At 44.8% G+C, this 8,282-nt stretch overlaps 1 protein-coding gene across 1 annotated transcript in view; it reads right to left on the bottom strand.

The window, feature by feature from the left end:
* bgnb (biglycan b) overlaps nucleotides 1-6,701 on the bottom strand; it is a 68,697-nt gene extending 61,996 nt beyond the window's left edge. The window contains exon 1 of the mRNA XM_063207975.1: nucleotides 6,431-6,701. The gene's annotated coding sequence lies outside the window, so the exon portion shown is untranslated. The remainder of the gene's footprint in view (nucleotides 1-6,430) is intronic.
* Between the last annotated feature and the right edge of the window lie 1,581 nt (nucleotides 6,702-8,282).

The raw sequence follows: 8,282 nt of genomic DNA, 5'->3' as shown, positions 1-8,282 counted from the left end.
CCCCTCTGTGTGCCCTGCAAGATTACAGTACGTCTGACGCAGACTATTGAGTCAGCAAGAGCCCGTGCGAGGGCACTCACGGCGTCATAAGGGTATGACTCGGTTTTACACTGTGTGAAATACCCAATTAAGCCTTTAATAGCTTTTCTTTAGCACACATCTCGCTGTGATGTTACTCGGCCACTGTCTGGAAATGTGCGCGCACACACTAATAAAAAAAAAAATAGACCTTCAAACACTTTAGTTAACTCTGGTGGCTTTTGTGAAGTGCTGTTGCAATGTTTAAGGCTAGAGTTGCTACTGTTCTAGTTCGCAGTGAAGTTTGTGAATGTGTGCTATGATTACAGTAATAGGCAATAAAAATCCAAGGGGAAATTCCAACCCTCCTTTCACAGGTGCAGCCTTTATGTGATGTAGGTCTGCTTACACTGACTGTACAGTCACCATTGCCATTCCAACCTGAATAACGTGCAGGTGAGAAAAAAAAATATTGCCCTCAGACAATCTTCTATGGAGGGAAACCATGATTGCAGGGGTTGCAGCCAAGAGAAATAGTTATACTGTACACACTGTAGCAGTGTTTCCAAAACTTTTTTGTCTTGCGTACCCCTTACGTCTTTTGTCACACCATAACTCAGGCTGTATCCCAATGTGACTATATACTCCATACATTTGTTATTTTTCCCACGTACTCCCTAATACAGTGTGCTCACGTACCCCTAGTGGCATGGGCGTAATTTTTGGGGTGGATAGTGGAGACATGTCCATACCACTTTTGAGATAAACCTAGCTTGTCACCACCACTTTGTTACAAATGAAGAGTTCAGATGCAAAACCCCCTAACTCCATTTCTGAAGACCTGCACTTCTATATTTTTAGAGAACCCCGTTGTTGGTTTGGTTTACATTCATGTACTTGATAATACATATAAATAGTTATATTACTTAAATAAAAAACAAAAATATGCAATTTTGATAGCTTTGTATTAAATAAAAATGAATTAAGATTATTTTCTGAAAAGGCACTTAGGGGGTTTTGCATCTGAACTCTTCAAATATAATGCAAAAACAGCATATCCGGACAATTTGCCATTGAAATGTCCCCACCACTTTTCGAGCCAAACCTACACCTTTGCCTAGTGGTACACGTACCCCTGGTTGGGAATCACTGCTGTGCATACAGTCACCATTGCCATTCCAACCTGAGTAACGTGCTGCAGGTGAGAAAAATAAATAAATATTGCGTTCAGACAACCTTCTGTGGAAGGCAGGGAAACCGTGATTGCAGGGGTTGTGACCAAGAGGAATGGCTGGAAATTGGAAAATGGTGGAAAGCAAGTGGGAAACAGGCAAAATAGTGTAATAATATCAGGCAGACCAGACTGCTGACCTCAACCTGCGCTACTTGGACACTAGTAGTTAAAATTCCCACAACCTGACATTAGGCGGACAAATAGCTCCATTTTTCCCAACAAGAAAAACATGTCTGTCAGTTTTTCTTTTTTTGCATTTGTGTGTAGCCTAGTCATGACAACCCCGACACTTGAAGCTGCTTTCAACAGACGGGCTTTTCATCCTGTTTTGAAGAGTTTATGGGAAGCATGCAGGATGATTTAAGACTGTTATGTACTGTACACGGTGACACTGTGGAACTTCAACCAAAATGGCAACCCAAACATCACCGTAACATCAAACCTCCTCCCCCACCTTGTCTAGACTCAAGTCCAAAGTAAGACCTAATACCTGCTGGCTTTTCAACAACTAAGACACCCTGACACGTCTACCTCAATGTTACACACACTGCCACACACTATTACACTATTATCAGTGACACACGGGACCTGGCTGAACTAAAATGTGAATATTTTATGTATTTGTGCACATGAAGGATATACAGCTTTTAGGTAGGCTATAATAGGCTACTGTTTGTGTGTGCGTGTGTGCATGTGTGCATGTGTGCGTGTGTGCGCGTGCGTGCGTGCATGCATGCATGTGTGTGTGTGTCTGTGTGCGACGTATGTGTGCGTGACGTGTGTGTGTGTGTAAAAGTTGTAGGCCTACATGTACAAAAAAGGAAGCAAATCCCAATTCAAGTTACTGTAAATTTGGAATCCCAGGGGAGCCAGTGACAGCAAGTTTGGGGGAGAAGGAGAAAAGTTGAACAAGGACATAGCTGCTGAAAGACCGACACAATTAATCCAGCCAGATGTCAAACTCTATTTCTGCCTCCATTGGATTGTGGAGGAAACAACTGATTCTTCATTAGGAGCCAGAGGTTTGTGTGTGTGTGTGTGTGTGTGCGTGTGTGTGTGTGTGTGTGTGTGTGTGTGTTATGTGTGTGTGTGTGTGTGTGTGTGTGTGTGTGTGTGTGTGTGTGTGTGTGTGTGTGTGTGTGTGTGTGTGTGTGTGTGTGTGTGTGTGTGTGTGTGTGTGTGTGCGCGCGTTTGTGCCAGCCCCAGGGGCCCATTCCTGTCAAGAGTCACACTCGTCAAAAACCCAAAGCAGCAGCCACAGCACCAGGGCTGGGCAGGGGGAGAAATAGGGCCCGGGCACATTTGGCTTAATAGAAGGGGCCCCTCATAATTAGTGGCGCAGAACAGTGTTAATTTCGTCAACCATGACTATGACTAAAATATTTCGTCAAAGCCCTTTTTTGATTTTCGTCATTTAGACTAAGACTAAGACTAAATTGGGAAGGCAATGACTAAAATATGACTAAGACTAAAATTGATTTTCGTCATTGTGACTAAGACTAAGACTAAATTTTAAAAAGCTGACTAAATTAACACTGGTTCTCTTTTTCTCTATTTTATTTAACACCAGTGTGTGAAGAAGTTTTATTCTGCACAGTGTGATATATGTTAAAGAGAAGCAGTGTATGGAGAAGGTTTATTCTGTACAGTCAATGATATACGTATGTTAAAAAGAGAAGCAGTGTGTGGAGAAGTTTTATTATGTACAGTGTTAACTAAAATGACTAAAAATTTACAAAGACTAAAATTGATTTTCGCCATTTAGCCAAAGGCAGACTAAATTGGGTGGCAATGATTAAAGTATGACTAAGACTAAAATTGATTTTCGTCATTGTGACTAAGACTACGACTAAATCAAAAAAAGCTGACAAAATTAACACTGGCGCAGAATTGACTCACCGATGAGCCCTGCACACTTGTGGTTGTGGGCCCCTATTTACAGAAATGTTTAAAAAAAAATAATATATATATATTTTTTTTACAGTTCTGAAAATAGGGGCCCACGAGTGTGCAGGGCCCACCGGGAAATGCCCGCTATGCCAGATGGCCAGTCCATCCCTGATGGCCACAGCCACAGTGAGTGAGCAGCTGCTTTCTCTCTTCAACAAGAAAGGAGAAAAAAAACTGTCCTGGAGTGACCCCAATTCACCTGGCCCCGAGCGGGCGGGCCCGGGCAGGGCGGGACAGGGAGGGGAGAGACAGGACAGCTGGGCTGAGAGGGCAGGCTGGGCCACTGTAAGGAAAGAAGGAATAAATGAATAAGACGCTCTAATAAGTGGATACGGGACGGGGAGGAAGTCTGTCCGTCGTCGTCGCCACCAGGAATATTATTATTAGCGTCAAGGACGAAAGGCAGGTCCCTTGAACTCAATGGTGGTCCAATTCACCCAGGGTGCACTGATGTGTCCCCATTGCTCTCTCTCTCTCTCTCTCTCTCTCTCTCTCTCTCTTTCTTCTCTTCTCTTGTTCTATGTCTCTCTCTCTCTTTTTCTCTCTCCCCTTCTTGCCATTGCCTGACTAACCATTGGGCGGTTCCAGAATCCGTGCGCTTGGCTGGAATTAACTGCACGCTTGACTGTAATTTGGTGACTTGTGTCCCTAAAAAAAGGAACTGCTTGGCAAAGTGTCTGACGCGGCCTCCCTCCCTTTGCTTGGATGTGGGCCCTGGCAGCGACCCAGACACAGGCAGGCAGGCCCGATTAGCGGAGGCTGGAGTGTAAAACCCAGACCCAACAGGCCGAGAACAGAGTGCAAAAGGGTTCACTTCACCAGGAAGTGAGAACTTGTCTTCGCCACCAATCCATGAGCACCGTCCTTCCACTAAGGGTTGGAACTGTTTCTATAGTTTCTTTCCGAGCCAACATGGTCATTCTGTGCATGTCTACTGAATGTATACTGTGTAATTGGAATTAAATTGTGATAAATTAATAATTGGTGAACTGTTAGGTTATATAAATGGGAGCTGGCCGCAGGGCATCTTTGAAGTCTACTCAACGTTCGCTGAAGGTATGAGAGAAGAAGGAATAATGAAGAAGAAGAAGAAGAAGAAGAAGAAGAAGGGAGTCAGAAGATGAGTGAACGAATGAGCAATGAAAGACATGTGTGCATGTAAAGTACATGTGTGTGCTTGAACTTGAACGTGTGTGTGCGCGCGCGTGCGTGCGTGCGTGCGTGCGTACGTGTGTGTGTGTGTGTGTGTGTGTGTGTGTGTGTGTGTGTGTGTGTGAGAGAGAGAGAGAGAGAGAGAGAGAGTGTGAGTGCGAGTGCGTGTATTACTGTAAGACGCAGGTCATGCGTACTTAACCTACAGATAAACCGCATTCCATTCAACAGAACTGCAGAGTCAGCTGGATACATCCTGGATAGAAGCAAAAATCACCATCCAGAAATCCAGAACAAATATTTTAATTTTCTACCATTTCATCTGCATCTCTGTGAGCCTCCCTTTAGTATTGAAATCAGCTTTTGACTTGCTTTCTTGGAAACCACACCTTTGGGCTGGCTGTCTTTTTCACCAGTTGAAATGCCAAAGGGCAGCCTCGCTCAAACCACAGTCTGGCGTTCTCTCAGTTTCATTTTTTTGTTCTCTCTCTCTCTCTGCCTCACTTCCTCCCTCTCCCCCCCCCCTCTCTGCCTCTCTCTCTCTCTCTGTCGCTCTCTCTCTCTCCCCTCTCTCTCTGCCTCTCTCTCTCTCTCTCTCTCTCTCTCTCTCTCTCTCTCTCTCTCTCTCTGTCGCTCTCTCTCTCTCTTCCTGACTCCCCCTCTCTTTCTCTGCCTGACTCTCTCTCTCTCTCTCTCTCTCTCTCTCTCTCTCTCTCTCTCTCTCTCTCTCTTTCTCTGCCTGACTCTCTCTCTCTCTCTCTCTCTCTGCCTGACTCCCTCTCTCTCCATCCCGACTTTATCCCGTGCCCAAGAGAGTGTATTGTGTCTCCTCCAACTGCAACCTCACCCAAAGCCCTTCACAAGCATCATTATTTCCAGATTCACCCGTTTCAATGCACACTCATCATTTCCTCCTTCCAGACACAGCTAGCCTATTTATTCTCTCACTGTCCCCTGAGATTCAGATGCCCAGGACGCTCGCCAATCAAATGAACAGCACATGTGTCTTTAGATTCTACATAAAAATCTCATGCAAAAAGAAATTAAATTATGTTTCATTATTAACTAATTGATCGGAATTGTTAAGAAAAGTGAAAATGTCCAATCCAAGTTCATGCGTCAATGCGGTTATTAAGGAAAACATAATTCAACAACGACATTAAATCTTTGGCAGCATATGGACCATAAAGCTGTTGGCAATAAAGGAATACAAAGACAAAGTATTTCTCGGATAATTAAATGTTTTGTAATAAACGATTTTTTAAATGGGAAAGCAAACATTTTCTTAGTCTACGCAACAAGTGAGGCAAAGCACAACCGATTGATTAGCTACATGAAGTATGCAGCACGTATATGCCAATTCGTCTAATGAGGGTTGGCGCGAAAAGACCAAGCACTGTCGGTGAGTTTCAAAACGTTAGGCAATGTGTGGAAATTAAAAACATTTTGTGACTTCCCAATAAAAACAGTAAGGTGAAAATAATTCAGCAGCTTGGGTTTCGAGGCAACACTGTTTACCAACAATCCAATCAGCCTCAGTTTCCACTGAGCTCACCGGTGGGCAAAACGACACAAGCACCAAGTTTCCAGAAGACAGGTAAAGGTGATTCGATCCATTTGCATCCGAGCCTCTGTGCGCACCGGTGCGCCATCTACAGGGTTGTGTTCACAAAGCCAGGCGGTCCTGTGCAGCCGTGAATAGATAGTTTTTGATGAAGAGCCTACTGAGGATCATTTCATCAGAACAGTGCAACAGGTCGAAACAAAGTGCGCATCGTGCGGCTGCAGTGATGTCTGCTTTAGGCTGGTTGGAGATCACACGTTCTTATTTTCTCATTATCAGGGGAAAACTGTCAGTTTTCTCTTAGAAATATTTATTATTATGATAGTCTGAGACATCCCACATCAGTAATATTCTGGCATAGCCTGCGAATTAGGCAACACCATCACCTTCGCGAGACCAAGACAAAGTGTTCCATTTTGCACTGGTCATAACAAGCGCGCGCGCGTAAATGGCAAATAAAAACAGTTACACGTTCCCAACATTTTGTGTACAAATCAGAGTGACACACATACCTTTCTGTGAAACAGGAAATTCCAAACCAAACGGGACGAATTTCTGTCCTAGCGCGGGGATTGAACCTGCCTGTTGGGCTAACTGATGATATTAGCTGGTCGGTCGGAGAACCTTTCCTCTAGTTCCACTGGTCCTTGATAGCCTACCGCAGGAACATCCACTCCGTGTCTGCCAGCACCAAGAAGCTCTACACTGGCTTCGCAAAGCAAGGAAATAACAGTGGAACGGGTGGGTGAGGGGGTTGAATCATGCCCAAAAGTTAACCTCCACCTCCCTCTTCTTGCACGAGAGGACGCGAAAGTGAAAGGGTGCAGCGTGCCTAACTATGCACAAGATTTCATGGATGCTTAATAAAACATAGAAAACGTTCGTGTCTGCAGGCTCAAGTCCATGCACATGCTGGGAAAATGCACCGTAATGAGGACGTTGATTTCACACAATTACAAATTATTTGAATGGTGCCCAAAATACAGAAAACAGGCTAGTAGACTACTATTTTTGTGCACTTCTTATATATAGTCGACTAATCTTTTTGAATAAAAAAACAGCAGGTGTGTTAGGTTGAGAAATTGCGTCTTTGCCAAGGTGTCTACAGGGAACGGATTCCAGGTGTGCAATGAGCATCACCGCAAAATGAATTGCTCAATCAACGTCTAAAAGCGTTATTGACGTGGTTTGACAACACTTTCTCAACGGGGGCTCTACAGCCCCCAGGGGGTGTAAGGGAGAGGGGGCGTTTTGAAGGATACAGCTGAGAGGAGGCGGTGCTTATTGCCATTTGGGCCAATTGTCTATTTTATGTATTAATGCTAAGGGGGCCGTTGACAAGCTTATGATGAGGTCAAGGGGGCATTTGGAGGCTTATGATGAGGATCAGGGGGTGTTTGTTCAATGAAAGGTTGAGAACCATTGGTCTAGACTATGTTCTGATCACGTGTTTGCAAATTAACTCCCACGCCCACCCTGTAAAAAAAAAAGTTGTGCATTTATTTCCCTTTTAAGTGGATGTCTGGGTTCGCAGGCAAGTCATTCTCAAACAACAAAAGCATCCCGAGGATCTTAGCCAACATTCCTTTTAAATTGCCAATCCAGTCAAAATTCTTTGCAAACAATTGCCTGTTGAATAGCCTAGCTACACGTCTAAAAATGCCACGCTCCCATAATCTGAGGAATATAATGAGTTGCCTACTGTACAATAACAATAACTTAACGGACCTGAATAACACTACTCTCCCATACAACGGTAATTGCCTAAATTGTCCCAAGTTCCTCTCAGGAGCCAGCCAGCGAGGCGTGTCACTTCACAGTATATTTCCTAAATGGCCTCATTGTGGTGCCCGATCCCTCGAAATATAACAAACACAAGGCCCGGGAAGTGAACCGCAGTTGGAACTTGTGTTTAAGCGTCTTGTTTAAGGCAGCCTGCAAGAGCTGAGCAGAGTCGCTCATACTTGTGGTCTCGTAAGTACAGCCACAGCCTTCAATGGGACTATCTCAGCAGCAGATATACTGTACAGTACACTGCTGCTCGCTGCCCTAGCCCAGCTGCCTTGACCACGAGTGAGTGAAGATGGCACTGGTGGTGTGGTGGTAAAGCAACAGCTGATTCATGATGTGAGTGAAGTGTTCCTGCGCAGTCTGCCATTTGGGGCCCAAACTCACCACCTACCAGTCAGTCAACGCTCCAGTTCGGGCATGGGAGACACAATATGATGCCGCTGGCTGAGCTAAAGGACCAGTCCGAGGCTGTCGGAGGGAGGCTTACTAAGGCCGGCTCCACACTAGAGCGTGGCGGAAAGGCAGCGAGACGATTGAGGTCTTTCTGCTTAGTTTTGGTCGGTATGTGTTCTA

The sequence above is a fragment of the Engraulis encrasicolus genome, chromosome 10 (genome assembly GCF_034702125.1).
Source record: "Engraulis encrasicolus isolate BLACKSEA-1 chromosome 10, IST_EnEncr_1.0, whole genome shotgun sequence".
NCBI lineage: Eukaryota > Metazoa > Chordata > Actinopteri > Clupeiformes > Engraulidae > Engraulis > Engraulis encrasicolus.
The sequence above is the reverse complement of the archived record's forward strand: the minus strand, read 5'-3'. Positions and strand labels throughout refer to the sequence as shown.